This window comes from Bufo gargarizans, chromosome 3 (assembly GCF_014858855.1).
Source record: "Bufo gargarizans isolate SCDJY-AF-19 chromosome 3, ASM1485885v1, whole genome shotgun sequence".
NCBI lineage: Eukaryota > Metazoa > Chordata > Amphibia > Anura > Bufonidae > Bufo > Bufo gargarizans.
Window position 1 is genome coordinate 336,022,544 of NC_058082.1, and position 27,395 is coordinate 336,049,938.

At 43.3% G+C, this 27,395-nt stretch overlaps 1 protein-coding gene across 4 annotated transcripts in view; it reads left to right on the forward strand.

Annotated features, from left to right (window-relative positions):
- CUEDC1 (CUE domain containing 1) overlaps positions 1 to 27,395 on the forward strand; it is a 222,985-nt gene that overhangs the window by 151,161 nt on the left and 44,429 nt on the right. The gene's annotated exons all lie outside the window — the stretch shown is intronic.

The window sequence follows — 27,395 nt, forward strand, 5'->3', positions numbered from 1 at the left end:
AGCATAATTTGTTACTGTATTTGATCAAATAACAACATTTACACCCTATGCTGTGCTGCTAACCTGATTCTCTTTACTAAACTCCAGTGAAGCAGTAGATAAGGAAGCTTGACTTCTTTGTTCTTGCATTTTACATCAGGAAACAAACCTTAAAGGGGTTCTGCACTTTGTTTAACCACTTTAACCCCGCTAGCTGAAACCCCCTTAATGACCAGGCCACTTTTTACACTTCTGCACTACACTACTTTCACCGTTTATCGCTCGGTCATGCAACTTACCACCCAAATTAATTTTACCTCCTTTTCTTCTCACTAATAGAGCTTTCATTTGGTGGTATTTCATTGTTGCTGACATTTTTACTTTTTTTTTGTTATTAATCGAAATGTAACGATTTTTTTGAAAAAAAAATGACATTTTTCACTTTCAGCTGTAAAATTTTGCAAAAAAAACGACATCCATATATAAATTTTTCGCAAAATTTATTGTTCTACATGTCAAAAATGTTTGGGCAAAAAAAAAAAAAAAATGGTTTGGGTAAAAGTTATAGCGTTTACAAACTATGGTACAAAAATGTGAATTTCCACTTTTTGAAGCAGCTCTGACTTTCTGAGCACCTGTCATGTTTCCTGAGGTTCTACAATGCCCAGACAGTAGAAAACCCCCACAAATGACCCCATTTCGGAAAGTAGACACCCTAAGGTATTCGCTGATGGGCATAGTGAGTTCATAGAACTTTTTATTTTTTGTCACAAGTTAGCGGAAAATGATGATGATTTTATTTTTATTGTTTTTCCTTACAAAGTCTCATATTCCACTAACTTGCGACAAAAAATAAAAAATTCTAGGAACTCGCCATGCCCCTCATGGACTACCTTGGGGTGTCTTCTTTCCAAAATGGGGTCACTTGTGGCGTAGTTATACTGCCCTGGCAATTTAGGGGCCCATATGTGTGAGAAGTACTTTGCAATCAAAATGTGTAAAAAATGGCCTGCGAAATCCGAAAGATGCTCTTTGGAATGTGTGCCCCTTTGCCCACCTAGGCTGCAATAAAGTGTCACACATCTGGTATCGCCGTACTCAGGAGAAGTTGGGGAATGTGTTTTGGGGTGTCATTTTACATATACCCATGCTGGGTTTTTTTTATACAAAGTTGGCATTTGACCAAGATATTTATCTCACCCAGCATGGGTATATGTAAAATGACACCCCAAAACACATTCCCCAACTTCTCCTGAGTACGGCGATACCAAATGTGTGACACTTTTTTGCAGCCTAGATACGCAAAGGTGCCCAAATTCCTTTTAGGAGGGCATTTTTAGACATTTGGATCCCAGACTTCTTCTCACGCTTTAGGGCCCCTAAAAAGCCAGGGCAGTATAAATACCCCACATGTGACCCCACTTTGGAAAGAAGACACCCCAAGGTATTCAATGAGGGGCCTGGCGAGTTCATAGAAATATTTTTTTTTTTGGCATAAGTTAGCGGAAATATTTTTTTTTAATTTTTTTTCTCACAGTCTCACTTTCCGCTAACTTAGGACCAAAATTTAAATCTTTCATGGACTCAATATGCCCCTCAGCGAATACCTTGGGGTGTCTTCTTTCCAAAATGGGGTCAGTTGTGGGGTGTTTGTACTGCCCTGGCATTTGAGGGTCTCCGCAATCATTACATGTATGGCCAGCATTAGGAGTTTCTGCTATTCTCCTTATATTGAGCATACAGGTAATGAGATTTTTTTTTTTCCGTTCAGCCTCTGGGCTGAAAGAAAAAAATGAACGGCACAGATTTCTTCATTAGCATCGATCAATGTGGATGAAAAAATCTCTGCCAAAAAAAAAAAAGGAGGGGAAAGGAGTCTGCCAGGACATAGGAGCTCCGCCCAACATCCATACCCTCTTAGCTCGTATGCCCTGGCAAACCCGATTTCTCCATTCACATCAATCGATGTGGATGAATAAATCATTGCCGGGATTTTATTTTATTTTTTTATATACAAAGTGTTTGCCAAAGCATAGGAACACCGCCTCCTCCTCAGCTCGTATGCCTTGGCAAACGTATCTTTTACTGCAGAGGAGAAATCTCGTCTCGCAGCGCCGCATACACCAACTTGTGTGTAATCTGACAGCAGCGCAATGCTTCTGTCAGAATGCACATCAGTGCTGCAGCTAGTCGATCGGTTGGTCCACCTGGAAGGTGAAAAAAAAAAATGAAAAAACGAGGCCGCAACACAATAATTTTATTAACTTTGGAACAGAACATATAAACTTTAACTTTTTGAACTAAACATTAACCTTTTTGCTTACTGGTGTGTTTTTTTTTTGTTTGTTTTTTACCTTTATAGAACAAACCTCTCCTTCCCCATGGGTCAATGTGCAAAGCGCAAATCGCCCAAAGATGTGGCGAAGTGCGTTATGCACTTTGTCCCAGGTGAAAGGAGACGTTTGCAGCAGCTGTGAGTGAATGGGCCCTAATAGCCCTGTGTGCCTGTCCTGGTGAGATGTGATCCCTATGCTAGGTGTACCTGTGTGTGGTACTTCCGGAAACACTCTCCAAAGCATAGGGCAGGGTGGTCAGGACAGAAATAGCGGGTGTCACGCCTTATTCCACTCCTGCTACAGACACTGCATCTTTTTCGGGGTGACGGTTGGGTTGAGGTACCAGGAACAACATTGGGGAAATGTCGCTCGTGTAGACTGCTAACTACACTGGTGGATGGGGCCACGGAACCTCCTGGGTACAGGAGGTTCTCGATGATCTCTTCCTGAAATTTGAGGAAGGATCCAGTTCTCCCAGCCTTACTGTAGAGAACAAAACTATTATACAGAGCCAATTGAATTAAATATACAGACACCTTGTTATACCAGCGTCTGGTTCTGCGGGAAACTAAATACGGAGACAACATCTGGTCATTGAAGTCCACCCCTCCCATGTGAAGGTTATAGTCGTGGACTGAGAGGGGCTTTTCAATGACACGGGTTGCTCGCTCAATTTGTATTGTCGTGTCTGCGTGAATGGAGGAGAGCATGTAAACGTCACGCTTGTCTCCATTTCACCGCGAGCAGTTCGTTACACAATGCAGCCCTCTGCCCCCTTGCAAGACGGGTGGTAACGAGCCGTTGGGGGAAGCCCGCGCGACTAGTTCACGCGGTGCCACAGGCGCCAATCTGTTCTAGAAACAAATGCCTGAAGAGGGCCATACTTGTGTAGAAATTGTCCACATAAAGATGGTACCCCTTGCCGAATAAGGGTGACACCAAGTCCCAGACTGTCTTCCCACTGCTCCCCAGGTAGTCAGGGCAACCGACCGGCTCCAGGGTCTGATCTTTTCCCTCATAGATCCGAAATTTGTGGGTATAGCCTGACCCCATACTGTGCGCGCTTGCTTGGGATGTATTGTTTGAAGCCAAGGCGCCCGGTAAAATGTATTAGGGACTCGTCTACGCAGATGTTTTGCTCTGGGGTATACAAATCTGCAAATTTCTGGTTGAAAGGGTCTATGAGGGGCCGAATTTTGTGGAGCCGGTCAAAAGCTGGGTGGCCTCTGGGACGGGAGGCGGTGTTGTCGCTAAAGTGCAGGAAATGCAGGGTGGCCTCAAAACGTGCCCTGGACATAGCAGCAGAGAACATGGGCATGTGATGAATTGGGTTCGTGGACCAATATGACCGCAATTCATGCTTTTTAGTTAGACCCATGTTGAGGAGAAGGCCCAGAAAAATTTTAATTTCGGAAACTTGGACTGGTTTCCACCGGAAAGGCTGGGCATAATAGCTTCCCGGGTTGGCGGTTATAAATTGTGTGGCATACCTGTTTGTTTCGGCCACGACTATGTCTAAGAGCTCCGCAGACAAGAACAGCTCAAAAAACCCCAGGGCCGAACCGATCTGAGCTGTCTCAACCCGAACTCCAGACTGGGCGGTGAAAGGGGGAACTACAGGTGCGGCTGAAGTTGGGGACTGCCAATCAGGGTTTGCCAGCACCTCTGGGATTCTAGGGGCTCTACGGGCCCGTCTTTGCGGTGGCTGCGACGGGGTCACTACTGCTCGTGCCAGCGTACCAGCTTCAACTGCCCTTCTGGTGCTTGCCACTTCACCAAGTTGTACGGCAGTGCTGGTACTAGGTCCAGGGACCAGGGGCTTTCTACAGGTTCATATTCTGACCCGCTAGATTCGTCAGATGAGGGTTCCCATTCCTTATCCGACTGGGTCAGAAGCCTGTAGGCCTCTTCAGAAGAATACCCTCTGTTTGACATTTGGGCAACTAAATTTAGGGGTATTCCCTGAGACTACCCAAGAAAAAAAAGCAAGCCTGTCTTACAAATGGGAGGCTAGCGAAGTACCGGAGGCCGCTGCAGTTGATAAAAAAAATATCAAAACTGATTTTTTTTTATCGCCGCAGCGTGTGTAAAGTGAATGTGCAGTGATCAAAAAAAAAAAAAATTTTTGTCACTGCGGTGGGGCGGGTGTGGGCGAACGCACGTGTGGGCGACCGATCAGGCCTGATCGGGCAAACACTGCGTTTTGGGTGGAGGGCGAACTAAATTGACACTAATACTATTATAGATCTGACCGTGATCAGTTTTGATCACTTCCAGATACTATAAAAGTACAAATGCTGATTAGCGATACGCTAATCAGCGAATCAGTGACTGCGGTGCGGTGGGCTGGGCGCTAACTGATCCCTAAACTACCTAACCAAGGTGCCTAAACTATCCCTAAAACCATAACGGTCAATACCAGTGGAAAAAAAAAGTGACCGTTTACACTGATCACTTTTTTCCTTTCACTAGTGATTGACAGGGGCGATCAAAGGGGTGATCAAAGGGTTAATTGGGGTGCAGGGGGTGATCTGGGGCTAGTGTGTTGTGTTTGGTGTACTCACTGTGAAGCCTGCTCCTCTGCTGGATCCAACCGACGAAAAGGACCAGCAGAGGAGCAGGGCAGCCATATAACAGATCATATTTACTAATATGATCTGCTATGTGGCTTCTGATTTTTTATTTTTTTTAAATCATCAGCTTGCCAGCCGCGATCATTGGCTGGCAAGCTGATGACGCGACCCCCCTTGACGAAATGCCGGCCCGAACTGCGCATGCGTGGGCCGGCAAAGCGCGTCATCTCGCGTCTCGCGAGATGACGTTTATATGCGTGACTCTGCGCAGCGCTGCCGCCTCCGGACCGCACATCTGCGTTAGGCGGTCCGGAGGCGGTTAAACTGATTATCTATCCTCTGCCTATCCACGGCCGTCTCGCTGTTTACCTCCGGCTTAGTGACGTCACGACTTGTATCAACTTGCCTGGGCGCAGCTAAGCTCTGTTCACTTAAATGGAGGTTAGCCCCGCCCAGGCCAGTGATACTAGTCGTGACGTCACTGGGCCAGCGGTAAACAGTGAGAAGGCCGCGGCTCTGCTGGAGCGCCACTGTCTTCTCAAACAGCTGATCGGCAGGGGTCCTGGGTGTCGGACCCCTGCCGATCAGATGCTGATGGTCTATCCAGAGGCTAGATCATCCGTTTAAACAAAGTGCAGAACCCCTTTGATAGCTAGACCTCCAGTACATACCGCATATGGCTCCTCATGAAATCACACTAGCAGTTGGGACAGTGTGTCGTTCCAAAGTAAAGGCTAGATTTGAAGCATTCACCATGAGTCCTCCATACTCAAACCTTACTGTCATGGGATCCCAAACAGAACCTGGAAGTCTGTAGCAGTCCATGCTTCTTAGTCATGACACCACTGCAAGGTGGTGGTGGATGTCAGTGGCAGGACACGTAATGGGTTCTGTGACACCAAATTTCCTTCTGCTAAGTGCCTGAAAATGATCTGGGTAGAGACAGTGTAATGAAGGTGCAACCTGTATCTGGATGGTAATCAAAACTCTGGGAGCTACTCATGCTTGTCCATGGATCAAACCATCTTCTTTGTTGTTGGTCTGTCTGGGTCATGTGTAGCCTGTTCACATGGTGTGCGTGCCCTCACATAACCAATACTTCCAAAACCTCCTAACCGCTAAGTCAGAATGGCCTAGATTGCGGGCAATTCACCAAACAAGTCCAAAGTCTGTCAACTGGGCAAAATGTCTTCAAGTGCATCGTAGAGGCACGTCTAACAGTTAATGATCTTTCATCAAGAGGTATACTACTCAAATGTAGCCTCTGAGATCCATTCTATAGGGCAGTGGGGAAAGCGCTTTTACATCCTCTTGTGGCAATACCAAGTATCTAATCATACCACATCTGTAATACAAACCAGATTCCAAAAAAGTTGGGACACTATACAAATCGTGAATAAAAACTGAATGCAATGATGTGGAGGTGCCAACTTTTAATATTTTATTCAGAATAGAACATAAATCACGGAACACAAGTTTAAACTGATAAAATGTACCATTTTAAGGGAAAAATATGTTGAATCAGAATTTCATGGTGTCAACAAATCCCCAAAAAGTTGGGACAAGGCCATTTTCACCACTGTGTGGCATCTCCCCTTCTTCTTACAACACTCAATAGACGTCTGGGGACCGAGGAGACCAGTTTCTCAAGTTTAGAAAAAGGAATGCTCTCCCATTCTTGTCTAATACAGGCCTCTAACTGTTCAATCGTCTTGGGCCTTCTTTGTTGGACCTTCCTCTTTATGATGCTCCAAATGTTCTCTATAGGTGAAAGATCTGGACTGCAGACTGGCTATTTCAGCACCCGGATCCTTCTCCTACGCAGCCATGATGTTGTGATTGATGCAGAATGTGGTCTGGCATTATCTTGTTGGAAAATGCAGGGTCTTCCCTGAAAGAGATGACGTCTGGATGGGAGCATATGTTGTTCTAGAACCTGAATATATTTTTCTGCATTGATGGTGCCTTTCCAGACATGCAAGCTGCCCATGCCACACACACTCATGCAACCCCATACCATCGGAGATGCAGGCTTCTGAACTGAACGTTGATAACAACTTGGGTTGTCCTTGTCCTCTTTGGTCCGGATGACATGGCGTCCCAGATTTCCAAAAAGAACTTTGAATCGTGACTCGTCTGACCACAGAACAGTCTTCCATTTTGCCACACTCCATTTTAAATGATCCCTGGCCCAGTGAAAACGCCTTGTGGATCTTGCTTAGAAATGGCTTCTTCTTTGCACTGTAGAGTTTCAGCTGGCAACAGCGGATGGCACGGTGGATTGTGTTCACTGACAATGGTTTCTGGACGTATTCCTGAGCCCATTCTGTGATTTCCTTTACAGTAGCATTCCTGTTTGTGGTGCAGTGTTGTTTAAGGGCCCGGAGATCACGGGCATCCAGTATAGTTTTACGGCCTTGACCCTTACGCACAGAGATTGTTCCAGATTCTCTGAATCTTCGGATGATGTTATGCACAGTTGATGATGATAGATGCAAAGTCTTTGCAATTTTTCGCTGGGTAACACCTTTCTGATATTGCTCCACTATCTTTCTGCGCAACATTGTGGGAATTGGTGATCCTCTACCCATCTTGGCTTCTGAGAGACACTGCCACTCTGAGAAGCTCTTTTTATACCCAATCATGTTGCCAATTGACCTAATTAGTGTTAATTGGTCTTCCAGCTCTTCGTTATGCTCAAATTTACTTTTTCCAGCCTCTTATTGCTACTTGTCCCAACTTTTTTAGGATTTGTTGACACCGTGAAAATTTGAATCAACGTATTTTTCCTTTAAAATGATACATTTACTCGGATTAAACGTTTGATCTGTCATCTACGTTCTATTACAAATAAAATATTGACATTTGCCATCTCCACATCATTGCATTCAGTTTTTATTCACAATTTGTTTAGTGCCCCAACTTTTTGGGAATCCGGTTTGTAAATTACATATCTGACAGAGAAATTTTGTATTCGGAAAGTCTTAAGACTATTTCCCTTTTTTCACGATAAGTTATGTTGTGGCCTTGTGCTAAAAAAAACCCCAAAACATTCACTTTTTACCCCATCATTTTGCAGCCAGTACCCCATAATGATGACATGAAAACAGAATGTCCAAATCTTTAATGATTTATTGAAAAGGAAAAGCTAAAATATTGCATTGACATAAATATTTAGACCCTATACTCAGTTCTTAGTTGAAGCACCTTCGTCAACATTTACAGCAGGGGTGCACAACCTGCGGCCCCCAGAGCCAAGGTTTGCGGCCCCCGTCCTCCTAGACAGAAACCCAGCTGATCGTGAGATCATCTGTGTTTCTGCCCGCATCGCCGTGCGATGGATCATTACAGCTCCTACCCCTGCACTGTAGCAGGAGCAGGACAGGTCCCTGGCTGTCAGTGACTGCACGAGACTCGAGGAGAGGCAGAAGCAGTGTATCAGTGCTTCTGCCTTCTCCTCACACAGGCGAGTGCTATTCAGGGTAGCCCTGGCTTGGGGGCAGAGGAGCAAAGAGCTGCAGGTTCAGGAGACTCTGATCAGCTCTGCCTGTATACAAAGCCCCCACAGCAGGCTGGTTTCCCCTGTAACTCCTTTTGATGCCCCAGTTACAGTGGAAATAGTGCAGAAACTAAGTCTGTGTCCCAAAAGGTCTTTCAGTGACCTGTTGGGGACAAATTATGTGGCAAAAATATATTAAAAAATAAGTTTAAAAAATTTTGAAAAAAATATAATAAATCACAAATAAAATAAAAAAAGAAATTAAATATGATGTGGCAAAAAATAGAAAATTATAAAAAAGAAATAAAATACAAATAAAAAAATCACAAAATAAGAGTGTTCACTGCCTGCTAACAGTCTTTTTATGATCCCTTGGGGGACACATTATGTGGCAAAAATATATATAAAAAAAATTATAGGAAATTAAAAATAAAATTAAAAAAAATATATAATAAAATGCAAATAAAAGAAAAAAAAATATTAATCGTGCAAAATTGTAGAGTGTTTGTCTACCACTGTCTTTTTATGACCCCTTGTGCAGGATATTATGTGGCAAAAATATATTTAAATAATAAGTAATAAACCAATTATAATAAAAAATGCAATACAATATTATTAAAATACTAATAAAAGTAATAAATAAAAAGGAAAGAGTGAAAATTTACAAAAGGGTCAGTGTTTCCCAAAGGTCTTTTTATGACCTCTTGGGGGAGATATTCAAAATTAATTTAAAATAAAATACATAAAAAGAAAAAACACCCATACCATCCAAAACCGTTGCCATTATCGCCCCATTCGCATGAAACTATACATATTCTATAACAAAACGACCGACACAAAATAGGTAACTAATTATAATATATTATATATTATTTTGTTGTCAGTTTGCATATTTAAAGAATAAGGAGCTATAGTTTGAAAAATATATATATATAAAAAAAAAGTTTTGTACAGTTTTCCCCAAATAAAACGAAAAACTAAATTATAAGGTCCTATGTGTCAAGTGAAAAATTGTTGCAAAAATTATTTTGTTAGTCCCAACACAAAAAAGTTACAACCGTTTGAACCACCACGTGCGCTAAATCACAAAAAAGTGTTTTTTCAGGCCTGATTATTAAATTGTTAACCAATAAGCTCTTTCCCCACTAGTAAGGGAAAGTGCTTACTGGTTATTGCATGGCGTCTGTAACTGGCAGGAGCTGGTAATAACCAGGGTGCACTATCCTCTGCAGTGAAGGAAATCACTGACTTATGAACAAGTTCCTGCAGCATGGCCGCTGAAACAGAAGATTTATACTTGCCTGCTTCATGCCTCCCTGGCCCCCTCTGCCTCCATCTTCCGGTTCCTGCATTTTTACACCTGTCATGGTCATGGTCACACACACCACTCCAGTCAATGACTGACTTCAGCAGTGACATGCTGCTTGTGGCCACATCACCGCTGAAGCCAGTGATTTTGTGGAGAGGTGCATGTGACCATGGCCATGAACTGCCAAGTAAAAACTGCATTGGGAGCAGGTAAGTATGCTGCAAGAACTTGTTAAAAATTCATTTTTACTGGGAAATCCCTTTATGCCAGGGCCGGATTGGCCATAGACGTCATAGGAAAATTTCCCTGTGGTCCGATGCCCAGGGGCCGTCTGAGCCCTCCTTGCAGCTGGCCAGTGAAAGTTTTTGGGGATGTATTTTGTTCTTATGGGGCAGTATTTTGTGATGAACTGTGGTATTTGGCTCTGTTGTGGTGGTATAATGTGCCACAGTATGGTATTGCTGGCCCTAACTTCCATCAATTTGTACCCAACTACAAAACGGGGCCACTTCAAGCCCTTATGACACTGCAAGATATTCAGGTCAATTACTGGGAACAAGTCTTCATAGGGACACTCATTCATGATAACTGGCCTGTATAATTGTGCCGCATTTCTCTCTGTGTAATCAGGGAATTATTCTACTGATAGTCAATGTAACTGAATGAAGGAGGAATGACTGTGATAGCGATCATTCCTCCCCAGTCACTCTACATTGGCCTGTGTACATTGCGGCCCCATGAAATAGAGCGATGTGACAATGTGCCCCTCAGACCAAAAAAGGTTGTGCACCCCTGAATTACAGCCTCCAGTCTTCTTGGATGTGATGCCACAATGTTTGCCACCTCAATTTGGGGATTTTCTGCCATTCGTCTCTCCTGATCCTCTAAAGATGTCAGGTTGGATGGGAATTGTCGTTAATAGCCATTTTCCGTTCTCTCCAGAGATGTTCAAGTCAGGGCTCTAGCTGGACTACTCAAGGATATTCACAGAGTTGTACCTAAGCCACTGTTGTCTTGTTTTGGCTGTGTGCTTAGGGTCATTGTCTTGGAAGGTAAACCTTCAGTCTAGTCTGAGGTCAACAGCACAAATTTTAATTAAGAACATGCAGGATAACAGGCTGAACGGATGGGCAGATGTCTTACGAACTTTGTTACTATGTTACTGTACTTGGCTCCAATAATTTCTCTCAACCCTGACCAGTCCCCTGGCCCAGGTTCTGAAAAATACCCCTACAGAATATCAGCACCATGCTTCACTGCAATGATGGTACTGGACAGGAAGTTTTTTCCTCCTCGTGATTTGGTTTTTGCTATGATATGTATTGTCCAGTCAACTAAATTTACCACAGGTGAACTCTAATCAATTACAAAAATGGCGATGGTCAGACAGGGGCAGGCAATAGTGCCTCCCTGAATACTGCTCAAATGACAATCAGAAAAAAACTAAGAGGGGCAGTGAACTAAGTAAAACATGAAACTTTATTAATAATAGGGAGATAAAACCAGCCCCTACAGACAAACAACATGTACACCATACACAGAGGTACACTGATAGGATGGCGGGTACACAGAGGCGCCAATCCCGTCTAGGTGTACTGTGTATGGTGGGAAAGACCACTGGTGGTAGGTCGGGTACGGCTATGTTGAGGAAGGTAAACTAGCCCTGTTGCCTCCCTACTTGGCCTGGTCCGACCCTACTAGGTAATCCACGGGACGGGGTCCAAAAAAGCCCCTCAAGGGGTGGCCCCGACTGGAACTCTCGTAAATGACCCTAACAAGGCCCTAGACACAGGGAGAGTGCAGGCAGTCCGAATGCTGACAGCCTGAGTCGTAGAAAAATAGATTTAACACAATGTTAAACACAACATATAACCCCGCCACCAAAAACCTGATTGAGGAGTAGAGTGACGGTGGTGCTATTGCGTCCCGACGCGTTTCCTCCCAGGAAAACCCAGGATTCATCAGGGGACACTGCAGGCAGGTTGACTGAGTCTGCAGATAACATAAAACATACAAAATGTACAATAAATAGCGTGACATAACAAAGATAGGCCCCCATAATTTCTGTCCCAAAGGGGTATGGAAGGCTAGTCACTTACATATGCGTGGCAACGGTCAGCGTATGGCTCTGAGGGCCACCAGCAAGCTAAGATCCAGGGTGGTGGTATCCGCTGTGGTGGAGTGACCGGCAGTTGCTGGGGCGTGTGCTGCCCCTTTATAAAGGCTGTAGGGCCAAGTGAGATGCTGCAAACGTCATCCGGCGCCTCCGGATGACGTGGTTAGTGGAGAGGGTAAGTCGGTCACATGACCGGAAAAAAGCGTGCATCCTCCTATCATAATGACATCCCCCTGCATGTTGATTGACAGGGCCAGCGAACGGGATTGTTCTCTGCTGGCCCTGTTTGCATTCAAAATCTCACGCCTGCGCCGTACCTGTCTTCAATCGACACAGGCACACTGAGAGGCAGACGCTCACTCGGCCGCTCCATCCTCAATGCGCCTGCGCCGGGTGTAGATGTGACGTCATCGGCGCAGGCGCATTAAGGATGGAGCAGCCAAGCGAGCGGCCGCCTCTCAGTACGCCCTCAGTTTTTTATTACTGAGCCAGTTACTTACCCACATACAGACATTTTCCCCCAGTCCAAGCATTCTTATTTTATATACTAACCTTTTATTTGGTACAGTGTCAAAGCTTTGGAGAAGTACAGATATACGACATCCATTGATTAGTCAAGTCTAGAACTTACCATCTCATAGAAACTGATTAAATTAGTTTGACATGACCGATCCCTCATGAAGGCGTGCTGATATGGCGTTATTTGCTTATTTTCATTGTGGTACTCCAAGATAGCATCTCTTAGAAAACCTTCAAACAGTTTACCCACGACAGATATTAAACTTACCGGCCTACAGTTTACGGGTTCTGTTTTTGGACCCTTTTTAAATATGGGCACCAAATTTGCTATGCGCCAATTAAGGCTGGTCGATATGGCCTAAAATCTATATTGCGATATAATTTTAAGCATGTGCGATATATATATATATATCGATATAGTCTATATTTCGGAGGGTTAAACTTTTTTATTTAATAACTATTAACCTCCTTAAGGGCTAGAATCCTTGTCCTATTCACCCTAATAGAGCTCTATTGGGGTGAATAGGACTTCACACTCTCCCTGCTGCTCTGTGCATAGTGCACACAGCAGCAGGGAGCTGACTATGGCAGCCAGGGCTTGAGTAGCGTCCTGGCTGCCATGGTAACCGATCGGAGCCCCGCGATTACACTGCTGGGGCTCCGATCAGAAGCTGCCACTGCCACCAATAATTTAATAGTGTGGCGCAATTAGCATAATACTTAGAATTGCGGTGGATCACAGCGTGCAGTCATAGAGGCCGGGTATGCGATATGGCCAGCACATGCAGGCTACGTTTGTATTCGGGCATAAACTATATTCATTGGTGGTGCAGTGGCCACAGTCCCTCCCCTCCTCCCCCTCCTCTCTGTTATCATTCGTGGTGCAGTGGCCACAGTCCCTCCCCTCTGCCTCCTACTCTGTTCTCATTGGTGGTCAGCGGCAGTTGCACACAGTGGGGAGGGAGGGACTCCCACCGTCTCCACTGTAGCGGCTCCACTGTGCCATGTTCTACTGCGATATGGCAATATAAATGAAATCTCTATCATTGGCCAAATTTATATAGTTTATATCGCAATATCATCTATATCGCCCCTAGCGCAAATCCTGTGGAACATTCCCTTTAGGTATAGAGTCCTTATATATTAGAAATAAGGGTCTGGGTATGACATTATTTAATTCTCTTAGAATACCGGGGTGCATGCCATCTGGTCGCCGTGATTTTTCAATTTTCATGTTTTTAAGGCTAGTTTCACACTAGCGTTCGGCTGTCCGCTCGTGAGCTCCGTTTGAAGGGGCTCACGAGCGGACCCGAACGCTTCCGTCCAGCCCTGATGCAGTCTGAATGGATGCGGATCCGCTCAGACTGCATCAGTCTGGCAGCGTTCAGCCTCCGCTCAGCAGGCGGACACCTGAACGCTGCTTTCAGCGTTCCGGTGTCCGCCTGGCCGTGCGGATCCGTCCAGACTTACAATGTAAGTCAATGGGGACGGATCCGTTTGAAGATGCCACAATATGGCTCAATCTTCAAACGGATCCGTCCCCCATTGACTTTCAATGTAAAAGTCTGGACGGATCCGCTCAGGCTAATTTCACACTTAGCTTTTTTTTGCCAATATAATGCAGACGGATCCGTTCTGAACGGAGCCACCGTCTGCATTAATATGATCGGATCCGTTCAGAACGGATCCGATCGAACGCTAGTGTGAAAGTAGCCTAAGACCTTGCTGTACTTCCTGGGTTAGACAGGGCACTTTTAATGGGGAATTTACTTTTACATTCTGCATTTCATCTGACAGTTTATTTTCCTCATTGAATACAGTGGAGAAAAAAAAATATATTTAATAGCTTTGCTTTCTCCTCATCACTCTGTGCAACTTCCCCCCTCATTACTTTTTAAAGGACCGACACATTCAGATTTATGCTTTTTTACTTAACATTTATGTAATTGAAGAGCATTTTATGGTTAGTTTTGCACTCTTTGGCCAGTCTATATCTGGGTAGTTGAAGTTTCCCATAATAACCACCTCATTATGATTTGCTGCCTCGTCTATTTCGTTCAGAAGTACATTTTCTGTGGACTCTGCAATATTACGTGGTTTATAATAAACCCCTATTAGTATTTTATTATAGTTTTTTCTCCATTAATTTCTACTCCACATGTGCATGTCCCTCACTTATATCTTCCCTGAAGAATGGGTAAGGGTGTGCGCCGGGTGAGTTCCCTGCTCCACACACCCCGAATATGGGAACAGTGCAGTGAATTTATTAGATTCAAAGAACTCCACAGAATGCTTACAATTTGAGACATGTTGGGTTTTCCGCCACTCTATTCCCAGTAAAAACAACCAAGCAGGGACTGCAGAACTATAATACACTTCAGTCGGCTGAACAGATTTCTGACTTACAAGAGGTTCAAGATGAAGACAAAATCGGTAGTGGACCTTCTGTTCAAGAACTGCTTCATGACAATGTTGGACATCAAGGATGCCTACTTTCATCTTCCAATACTTCCCAATTAGCAGAAATGTTTTAGGGTAGCATTGCAGTTCCAAGGTCAGCTGAAACTTTTTCAATTTCAAGTCCTGCCTTTTGGAATTTCTATGGCTCCAAGGATATTTACAAAGCTGTTGGCACATTTAAGGGAGAATAATATCCTAATTGTATCTTACCTGGATGACTTTCTGATAGTAGCTCCATCCAGTCAGGACTGTATATTTCAGGTAGAGCAAGTAATACAGATCCTGTTATCATTGGGTTGGATTTTGAACAGAGAGAAATCCACACTGATACCCCAGAGAGCACAACAAATGTGGGACATATTGCTGGACTCGGAAGCTCAGAAATGATTCCTTTCCTCGGACAAGGTTCTAAAGGTTACGTCAGTAGTCCAAAATCTTATAGAAAACTATTATGTTTCAATATGGAATGGGATGTCTATTCTGGTGACTCCTAATATCTTATATGCCAGCAGTTCGGTGGGCCATAGTTCTTCAAAGAATCTGCACAAAGAGTCAGGGATTCTTAAGGCCTGGATAGGAGAACTAAGGGACATCATAACAGATTCCAGTCCAACAGCTTGGGGAATCTATGTAGGGGAAAGATTACTTCATGGTTTCTGGGAAGAGTCCATCTTGGACAGGTCTTTAAATGTGAAAGAATTGATGGCGGTTCTTCAGGCTATGCAGAATATTTTTCCTTTGCTTCAGAATCGACACTTAAGAGTATTATCAGATACTGATTCCGTAGTAGCACATCTGAACCACTAAGGGGACACCTAATCCAAGTTTTTTGGGGAGATAGCAGCCCAGTTATTTTCTTGAGTGGAGGGAAAAGCTTTATCTCTGTCTCTGCATATCTGAGTACTGGACAATTGGAAAGCAGCTTTTTTAAGTCTGCAGAGCTTGGATCAGAAAGACTAGTCGCTCAGTCTGGAGGCTTCTTCCTAGGTAGTTCAGCTTTGGGGAGAGTCAGAGATGGATCTCTTTGCTACCTGTGTGAATAGGAAAGTGAGAATTCTTTTCTCTATAACTGATGGACCAACCAACAGCAGTGGATGGTTTCCTTCAGCCCTGGGGTCAGGGACTAGTATATACTTTGCCTTATTTGCAACTGATTTTGAGGGTCCTGAAGAAAATAAGAGATGACAGGGCAAATGTGATTTCTTATTAGCCCCTTTCTGGCTCCAGTGGTTCTGGTTCACCTGGCTAAGGGTATCAGTTTCCACTCTGTTGAGAAGTACTGTACGAAGCACTTAACTTCTAAAATATATGCTAGGACTAGGTTTGCTTTCTTTACTATTTTGAGCATCCATCCATCTCCTTGTCAGCTCAGCCTCCCCAGAGATTTGGATAAAAGCTTGTCATTGCAAGTTTGAGTGTTAAGCATTTTGTTTGACCTTAGGTTTGCTTGCCATCCTTGGATTATCCATTTTTTCAGTTCTATGCTTAGAGATATTCCTGCCAAGATTTCTAGAGTTCTTCTTTGGAATGTGAATTTAATTATGCAGTATTTAATCAAAGAGCCATTTGAACCATTGAATAACATTACAATTAAGTTATTGATGTTTAAATGTGTATTCTTGTTAGCAATCACTTCATCTAGGAGGAGTGGAGAACTACAGGCATTATCAATTAGCCCCCCTTATACCTCACCTCCATTCAAGATGACTGAATTATGCTTAGGCCAAACCCAGCTTTTCTTCTCAAAGTAGTGTTGTAGTTTCATAAAGACCAGGAGATAGCCCGTGCTTCTGTAACAATCCTAAAACTTAGAAACAAATGGAGTTTAATTGTTTAGATGTTAGGAGGTGTGTATTATCCTATTTAGATGCAACGGAAGACTGGAGAAACACTTCCCCTTTCTTTGTGCAGTTTTCAGGTCTAAATAAGGGTAAAAACGCCAGTAAGGGCACCTTAACTAGATGGATTAAACAGGCTATTTGTTTAGCTTATGTTTCCATGCAGAAACAGTTATCTTGATGGATGGCCCATTCAACCAGGACAGCCTCCACTTCTTGGTACAGAAAAAGTGGTGATGTCCAATGTCCATACAAGACATCTGTAGAGCAACCACCCGGACGTCGGCACTTTCTTTAGATTGGATCTTTCTGGAGCTCCTGATGAAAAGTCATATACAGGTGAAACTCTAACATTTTTAATATCGTGCAAAGTTTATTTATTTCAGTAATGCAACTTAAAAGGTGATTCTAACATATACTCACCTAAAGAATTATTAGGAACACCATACTAATACGGTGTTGGACCCCCTTTTGCCTTCAGAACTGCCTTAATTCTATGTGGCATTGATTCAACAAGGTGCTGATAGCATTCTTTAGAAATGTTGGCCCATATTGATAGGATAGCATCTTGCAGTTGATGAAGATTTGAGGGATGCACATCCAGGGCACGAAGCTCCCGTTCCACCACATCCCAAAGATGCTCTATTGGGTTGTGATCTGGTGACTGTGGGGGCCATTTTAGTACAGTGAACTCATTGTCATGTTCAAGAAACCAATTTGAAATGATTCGAGCTTTGTGACATGGTGCATTATCCTGCTGGAAGTAGCCATCAGAGGATGGGTACATGGTGGTCATGAAGGGATGGACATGGTCAGAAACAATGCTCAGGTAGCCCGTGGCATTTAAACGATGGCCAATTGGCACTAAGGGGCTTAAAGTGTGCCCAGAAAACATCCCCCACACCATTACACCACCAGCCTGCACAGTGGTAACAAGGCATGATGGATACATGTTCTCATTCTGTTTACGCCAAATTCGGACTCTACCATTTGAATGTCTCAACAGAAATCGAGACTCATCAGACCAGGCAACATTTTTCCAGTCTTCAACAGTCCAATTTTGGTGAGCTTGTGCAAATTGTAGCCTCTTTTTCCTATTTGTAGTGGAGATGAGTGGTACCCGTGGGGTCTTGTGCTTTTGTAGCCCACCTTTCTTTCCCATTCTGACATTCAGTTTGGAGTTCAGGAGATTGTCTTGACCAGGACCACAACCCTACATGCATTGAAGCAACTGCCACGTGATTGGTCGCATTAATGAGAAATAGAACAGGTGTTCCTAATAATTCTTTAGGTGAGTGTATGAGACTCATTACATAAAAAAGCAAGATATTTCAAGCCTTTATTTGTTATAATTTGGATGATTATGGCTTATAGCTTATTAAACCCCAAAGTCACAATTTTGAGGTACCCTTTGCTCAGGGGGTATGGATTAATTAGCTGACTAGAGTGTGCCACTTTGAGCCTAGAATATTGAACCTTTTCACAAAATCCTAATTTTAAGCTGCATTAATGCAATTCCTTTTAATTTGCATTACTGAAATAAATGGACTTTTGCACGATATTCTAATTTTTCGAGTTTCACCTGTAGGCTGTGGTCCCTCAATGAGTTTCTCTTCTCGGGAATCTCTCCTGGTGCTGTCGTAATTACACTAACTAGTAATTAGATTTTTCAGAGTCCATGGCAGCACCCTTCTAAATGCTTTCCTGGTTTCATTTCATGGTGTTGCTGATGGTATCTTTGGTTGTGGTATCACTGGTTGAGCAAGAAAAGGAAAAAGAAAGAAGATATAAATGAACCAATCTAAACAGAAGTAGGCCGGGTTATATAATATCATTCAGAAAATGTGGATTTGAATCTGAAGGTGGTATCTTTTGTCTAAAAGAGGGAGAGGTTTCTCCTTTTTTATATCAGTGGGTTTCCTATCCTGGGAGGTAGATCCTCTCTACTGATGCTGTTATGGACTGCGGTAAATCAAATTACCTGTAAGTGTAATTATCATTTTTTTTTACTTTAGCACAAGGCTACAATATAGTAAAATATAGTGTATGGTAAAATATTTTACTATATTTTACAATACAGTAAAATGAAGACTTTCCAAATGCAATGAAAGTCACTGCATGTAATGGAGTCGACAACCCCTTTAAGTCAGATTCACTCATAAAGGTGGGATTTTTATTATAAGGCAGATTAAACTAGCTTGATTACAAAAAAATATATATCTTAATCTAGCATAAAATGAAGATCTGCTATGTCTATTTATATCTAAAGTGCATGTACTATACTATGGTGACCAAACTTCTGTTGAGGCATGTGGAGAGAGGTTGCTGTTAATAATGATGGAGAAGCGTCCTGTTTGTAGAAGTGTCATAGGGATGGTGATAAATACCTCACAAGTACTGCCTTTGGTGCGTTTATTTGTATTTCTCATTGCGAACATGGAAATAGTTCTCTTATTGCCTTTGGAGAAACTGGAGCAGCATAAACATGGAAAAATACTGGATAATTTTGAGTGTAAAAACTGTTTTTCTTCTTTGGATTCCTATATCAGTCCTAACCAGATGGTCCCTGAAGAGAAGTAAACATTTGTGGTACATCATTACTGGTAGTGTAATACAATGTGTTAAGGGGGGGGGGGGGGGGGGCAATGTTTCCTGAGCATCCATCTGATCTTCTGCGTCAAAGGTTCCGTTGACTGAATTGGTAAGTGTTTTATTGGCTGAGGGAGAAATAAATAAGTTATGTATGTATGTTAATTTGTTTGAGAGGTTTCCAGTTTCTCTGAACTTGCATCTGGTTGGTTGCAACTTTTCATTCGGAACTGTGTAATGTGAAACAATCCGAGTGACGCAGAACTGGGATCATGTTAGCGAGTTTTTTTGATCCAAGAACTATATAACAATATACTAACAATATAATGGTACCAGCAATTTGGGTTTGGGGTTAAATTGTAAACATCCCATTTAAGCTGGCTATGTAGCTATTGACATTTCAGCCCAATGCTGTTCAATTAATTTAGATAAATAGAGACTGAGGCCAGAGGAAGCGCATACAAGCGTGAAACGGCTGTCACCGTTTTTTTACATGTGCATCAAATGTTGTCTGTCACACTGACCCATTTTTAAGCAATGGAAAAATATTCTTATAAGATTTAGTCAAGACTGCACTGAACTGAAGATCCATGGTAATCTCTATCTGCTGTGTAGAGGCTGTTCACATCATACTGCATGTCCAAAGTGCTGTAAAATGTTTTGTATCAAGTAATATGAAGTCTATTCCACCCAAAACTTACCTCATATTAGAGACTGTGATAGGGTTTTGTTTCTGTCTTAAAGGATAGGTCATCAGTAGCTGATCACTGGTGGACTGACTCCCGATACTTTCCCTCAGGTGTCTACAGCACACAGGCAAGTGCTACCGCCTCCTCTTAGAATACTAAGCATAGGGCTGTACTTTGTAAAAGGGACTGTGTTTGATATTATAGATCAATACCATTCACTTGAATGGAACTTAACTGTATAAAGGCCATGGGACCAATGAAAGTGACATCACAGGCTGAGAAGGAGCCCGCAGCATGAGCACTCTTGCCCCTTCCAACAGCTGATCTGTGGTTGTGCTAGTAGTTTGGTCCCCAACCATCAGATATCGCTGACCTATCCTGAGGGTAGGTTATAAGATTTTTACGGTAATTCCCCGGAAACTCCTTTGTTTGATAAAGAGAGCAAACTTGTTATCACCATACTGTAGGTTCATTTTCTATCCACCATAACTAAAGGGGTTGCCTCACTTCAGGAAATGGCATTTATCATGTACAGAAAGTTAATACTGTCTTCGGTGCAGTCCTGAAGATCAGAAAGCTAAAGGACCTGTGATGATGTCATCACAGGTCCATCACCATCTAGTAAAGAAACTGCACAGAGAATGGTGCAGTTTCCAGGTTAGGAAGGTTCAGCTGTCAGGACTGTTGATGACATCATCACATGTCCTTCAACATGTCCTTTGCCTATCTAGCAATCCTTCAAGAAGCTGTCTTTGAAACTTTTCTTTGTCTTCTAGACCTTCTGCTACTGCATCCCCGTTGTTTTGCTGACTATTCTCCATAGTAATTCTGTGAAAATGTCTTATGAATTTTTTGATCAATTGATGACATAATAAAGTATTTACATTTTTATTGGGCATTCTATGGTTGTTTTTCTAGCAACATTTTTAGGTTTATATGATTGGTTCTCTGTTTGCCCTCATTTACGGTAATATAGTGAGGCCTCTTTTTCTTTTTTCGGTTCTAACTTATTGGGAACGGTCCGTGGTTTTCGATTAAGTGCCTGCAAGTCAGAAGAGATGAGAGCTGGAGTTACATGTAGCAATAATCTCCTCTGTATGGGAATGAGGGATCAGTGCCGAGATTGCTTCTACCCATAGAGCATCATTGCTTATAGGCAGCAGATAGTTGTTTAGGATAGCATGGTCTGCTACCCAGAAGCAATGATTTAGATGACCGCTTAAATGATGCATAGTTTGCTTGTTCATTGGGTGATTGGTGGCACCTTTCCACAGGGCAGTTATTGTGAAGGAGCCCTTCTAGGAACGCAAGATTTTTCCAATTTTCTCTGATTGGTCTGTGTAAAGGAGCCTTAAGTGAGGGCAGAAGCTGTTCAGATGTTGATGCAGTGGCATCAGGTTTATTGTAGATTACTGGCCTTTCGGAAGAGGTGGGTTTTCAGTTTTCAGATCAACTTTTGAAGATTCTGAAAGGTCTTTTCAAATAGAATAACAAGTTCCAAAGTATGGGGGTGCATGGGAGAATATTTGGAGACTATAATAAGAGGTTATCTTACACTAGCAGATAATTAGGCAGATCATCGCTACAAGCGTTCGTAGGAAGTCTCATTATCGATAATCTGGCTGTGTAATACTGCCTCCGGTTACCCAGTGAACGAGCTGCATCTTTCAGCAGGTTTAAAAATCATTGTTTGCTGGCGGCAGATGGTTCTGTTTAGGCTACATGCACACGACTGTATGTGTTTTGCAGTCCGCAAATTAAAACCGATGACATCCGTCTGCTATCCGTTTTTTTTTTTTTTTTTTTGTGGATCCATTGTAACAATGACTAAAATGGACAGGAATAGGACAGTTCTATATATTTTTTTTTTTTTGCAGGGCTACAGAACGGACCTACTGTTGCGGACAGCACATGGTGTGATGTCCGTATCTTTTGCAGACCCATTGAAATGAATGGGTCCGCATCCTATCCGCAAAAAACAAACAAAACGGAACGGACATGGAAACAAACAACGTTCGTGTGCATATAGCCTTAATCACTATCTGCTGCCGGCAAACAATGATTCAGTATGGTGACGAGCGATGGCAATGGCAATTGCTCCTCCCCTTACCGTGGAGGAGATCGCAGCATGTAACAGCAGTGCTGTCCTCCACTACGAACAAGCAATTGCTAAACGGAAAGCATCCCTCCCGACAATCGCCTGGCTGATCTGCTAGTGTAATACTAGCCTATGATGTGAGGAGCCGTCAAGTTGAGCCGAAGGAAGGATGGCTTGATCTGAGATTAAGTGTGCAGAAGTTCTGGGAGAGTAGGTCAGAGATATATGAATGGAAAAGGTTGTGGACAGCCTCGTATGCCATTAATATTTAGAACTCAATTCACTGAGCAATTGGTAAACATTGAAAGGATTAGCAGAGGCAAAAGTAGAACGCAGCGAGAGGTAATTGAAGGTGATTTGTAGAACACAAGAGTGATATTCATTGGTCTAGATATTAGATGATGAGGGCATGACCTAGCATTTTTTTCTTAAGTCTGAGGAAAGAGCGGATATGAAAAATATTTAGGTGGAGGCAGCAAAAGGTGGTAAAGGCATGGATATGTGGTTTTAAAGATAGGGGGAATCAAAGGTTATCCCAAGGTAGTGTATTTAAAGGGAACCTGTCACCTCTACTATGCTACCCTCACTGAGCGTTTCTAAAAGTTCATTGTGTTACCCTAAACATATAAATTACATTTTAAATTTTGTTTGCAGACAAATTCAATAAGTATTATGCATTTTTGTACTTTCCTGCCTTTTATGCAAATTAACATAAGAGTCATATCTTACTTGTGTGACCAGAGAAGAGTGATATTTTCAAGCTCTGACTCATCTCAGGTGTATTTGCATATGTATCAAATCGTTTGTTTTAACACAATAAAAGCACACAGAGCTATGGGGACTGGGTATTGCGGATGTGCTAGCGGCCATCTAGCAAGCCATGTCCTCAGCTCTATACACAAAATCCCGGTGACTGGTTCCCTTTAAAGGGGCTTTCCAAGATTTTGATACTGATTACCTATCCCCAGGATAGGTCATCAGTATCTGGTCTGTGGGAGTCCGACACCTGGGACCCCTGCCAATCAGTTGTTTGAGAAGGCACCAGCACTCCTATGAGCGCTGCAGTATACCAAGCACAGCGCCATACATTGTATAGTGCCTGTGCTTGGTATCGCAGCTCAGGCCCGTGCAGATCGGACATGGACTGAAAATATAGTTGTGTGAATGCATCTTAAAAGTGATACTGAAAGTCATGACAGGCTGTCTCAGGCTGAAGCTATAGACTTAGAAGATTGGGGGTCCCATGTTGGGACACAAACAAAGTGGAAGAGGCAAGGAGTGTTTGTGTGGGAGTGGGAGGCACTAAATGTTCGGTTTCAGAGGTATGAGAAGATCTAGAAAATGGTCTGTTTTAACAAGGGTTGAAAGTGTTTGTAACAAGGAGTGGACAAGTCCAGAAGGAGGAAGAGAGTAATGCTTGCCTTTCACAGTTAGAAGATCATTAGCAGCTTTGGTTAGGTTGGTTTCAGTAGAGTGGTGGTGGGGTTGTAAGTCAGACAGAATGAAGAGTTTTGGTGTAGCTGGATAAAGCAGGACTGCTTTATAACGATGGGTTTGATTGTTGCATGTTTTGAAAAAAAGATGCCAGTGGTTAGTTTAAAAGGATGGGTTAGGGCTGCACAATAACAGTACTGGAAATGAGGTGGGAACTGTGTCAAGTGAACAGATGAAGAACTGCAATAGGATGGAAACCCACAGCAATTGGCCATAATTGAAAACCATGCACCTAATATTGTGTAGATTCATCTTAAACATGAACTTCACAAGCCTCTGAAGGTGTTCTTTGGTTTCTGACACCGTGGAGGTGATTGAGCAAAACTGGTGTAAAGGAAAACTGTCAGTTGCCCATAGCAAGCAATCAGATTCCACCTAACATTTTCAGAGCTTCTTGAGAAAATGAAAGGTGGAATCTGATTGGTTGCTATGGGCAACAAAGACAGTTTTCCTTTATACCAGTTTTGATAAATCTTCCTCCAAGACTTTACCAGCAAATTCCTAAAATCCTTTAGATTGGGAGATGAGGCCTTCGTGGATATAATTCGTTTTTAAGGCTATGCTACAGATTCTCGATGGGATTGATCTCTATGGAATTTGGAGAGCAAGTCAATGCCTTGAACTCTTAGTCATATTCTTCAAAACATTCCTGAACACTTTTTGCAATGTGGCAAGATGATAGACGCCAATGCCAATAAAGAATACTGTTTAGGTGGTAAATGTCAAAATAGCAGGAATACCAGAAGTCAACCTCTCCCAGCAGAACATTGCCCAGAGAATAACACCGCCCCTGTTAGCTTACCATCTTCCTATAGTGCATCCTGGTGCCATCTCTTCGCACATCCACACATACTCACCTGACCATCCACATGATTTAATTAAAAAAAATTGATTAGTCAGACCAGACCACCTTCATCCAGGGCAGCATGGTCCAGTTCTGATGTTTCTTTGCCCATTTTAGCCACATTCAGCAATGCATAAGGGTCGCCATGAGCACTCTAAGGGCTCTTTCACACTTGCGTTGTCCGGATCCGGCGTGTACTCCACTTGCCGGAATTACACGCCGGATCCGGAAAAAACGCAAGTGAACTTAAAGCATTTGAAGACTGATCCGTCTTCAAAATGCTTTCAGTGTTACTATGGCAGCCAGGACGCTATTAAAGTCCTGGTTGCCATAGTAGTAGTGGGGAGCGGGGGAGCGGTATACTTACAGTCCGTGCGGCTCCCGGGGCGCTCCAGAATGACGTCAGAGCGCCCCATGCGCATGGATGACGTGCCATGTGATCACATGATCCATGTGCTTGGGGCACCCTGACGTCACTCTGAAGCGCCCCGGGAGCCGCACGGACGGTAAGTATGCTGCTCCTCCGCTCCCCGCTACACTTTACCATGGCTGCCAGGACTTAAGCGTCCCGGCAGCCATGGTAACCATTCAGAAAAAGCTAAACGTCGGATCCGGCAATGCGCCGAAACGACGTTTAGCTCAAGGCCTTTCAATGGGCATTAATTCCGGATCCGGCCTTGCGGCAAGTGTTCAGGATTTTTGGCCGGAGCAAAAAGCGCAGCATGCTGCGGTATTTTCTCCGGCCAAAAAACGTTCAGGTCCGGAACTGAAGACATCCTGATGCATCCTGAATGGATTTCTCTCCATTCAGAATGCATTAGGATAAAACTGATCAGGATTCTTCCGGCATAGAGCCCCGGCGACGGAACTCTATGCCGGAAGAAAAGAACGCAAGTGTGAAAGAGCCCTTACCTGTGTACAGCTATGCAGCAAAGTTGTGTTGCGCTGTGTGTTCTGACACTCTTTCTATCATAGCCAGCATTAAGTATTTTGCCAATTTTTGCTACAGTAGCTCTTTTGTTGGATTGGACTAGAAAGACTAATCTTTGCTCACCATATGCATTGCTGATCATGCCCTCTGCTGGATGTTCTTCCTTTGATCACATTCGGTTGTTCCTAACCACTGCTTATGGGAAACACCCCACATGTCGTGCAGTTTTGATGGTGCTCTAATCCAATTGTCTGGGCATCAAAATTTGGCCCTTGTCAAAGTCACTCAGATCTTTATGCTTGGTCAATGTGCCTAGTGGATAATTGCTGTTCTTTAAAGGGACTCTGTCACCAGTTTCTAACCCCCCCTTTTATAACTATGGTTCTCTCCATGGTCCCCTTCTCATTACAAAGCTGTTGTTATAAGTTAAATCCGCCGTGTAGTTTTCATAAAAATCACTTTTATCTAACCTGTCAATCTTCAGGATAAGGTGCCCAGGGCGTTTCTGATGGTCTGAATCTGCCGCTCTTCGCCGCCGCCGTTGGTGCCCAGCTCCTCCCATGATCCTTTCAGCGCCACCTCGATGTAATGCAATCCGCCTCCGGCTCTCCTCAGTGCCCCCTCCTCCTTTTCAAAGATCTCGCGCGTGCGCACAGGCCTGTGCCTGATGCGCCCGTGCGGACGTTTAGATTCTGCCTCGTTGAGCGAAGTGCGCATGCGCGCGCATGCGCGAACGCGCGCGAATATGCGCGAGCGCGCGCGAATATGCGCGAACGCGCGCGAATGCGCACTTCGCTCCACGAGGCAGAATCTAAGCGTCCGCACGGGCGCATCAGGCACAGGCCTGTGCGCACGCGCGAGATCTTTGAAAAGGAGGAGGGGGCACTGAGGAGAGCCGGAGGCGGATTGCATTACATCGAGGTGGCGCTGAAAGGATCATGGGAGGAGCTGGGCACCAACGGCGGCGGCGGCGAAGAGCGGCAGATTCAGACCATCAGAAACGCCCTGGGCACCTTATCCTGAAGATTGACAGGTTAGATAAAAGTGATTTTTATGAAAACTACACGGCGGATTTAACTTATAACAACAGCTTTGTAATGAGAAGGGGACCATGGAGAGAACCATAGTTATAAAAGGGGGGGTTAGAAACTGGTGACAGAGTCCCTTTAAGTTGTCAGCGGTTCCCAATAGTAGATATATAGGTAAACCAGCAGATGGCAGTAATGTTTCACTTTCTTTTGCTTCAAATTAAATTACTATCACTAAATTTAATTATATAGATGCAGCCAGAACATTTTAGCCTGATTGAATTCATAGATTTATAAACCTTAATTCACGTAGTGTAAACTATTTAGTGTAGTAGTGTCTTTCCATTACTGTTTATCCTTACTTTTATATTAAGTGGGTAGAATTAGTGGAAAGAATTGTATTTCTGTGCTTTAAACACTCAGTCCATGCATGTTGTAATATTGGTGATGTTAATCTAAACAGAACATAAATGCTCAAAATTGCTCATAAAAAGTAAAAAAATATAATTATTGGGTTTGGTAGAAAATGTGTATTTGGTTCTCTGCCTAATGGCAAAAATAGCTGCCCGACCCTGAGAGACTAAAAGCTGGATTCCTTCAGGCTTGGATGTTTATTAAAGGGGTTTTGCAGTTTGTTTAAACCGATGATCTATCCTTTGGATAGATCATCAGCATCTGACCGGCGGGGGTCCCGGGATCATCCGTTTGAGAAGGCAGCGGTGCTCTAGCAGCGCCGCAGCCTTCTCACTGTTTACCGCTGGCCCAGAGGATAGATCATCAGTTTAAACAAACTGCAGAACCCCTTTAAGATATATAACATTCTGGCATTTAAGAGAAATTGCTTAGCAGTTTTTTTTTCCCATTGAATATATGGTGACAAAATCCTTCCACCTCTTAGTACCTATTTGATACATTTAGGCTACTTTCACACTTGCGTTCGGAGCGGATCCGTCTGGTGTCTGCACAGACAGATCCCCTCCTATAATGCAGACGATGGGATCCGTTCAGAACGGATCCGTCTGCATTATATTTAAGAAAAATTCTGAAAGTTAGTCAGACGGATCCATCTTTACATTGAAAGTCAATGGGGGAC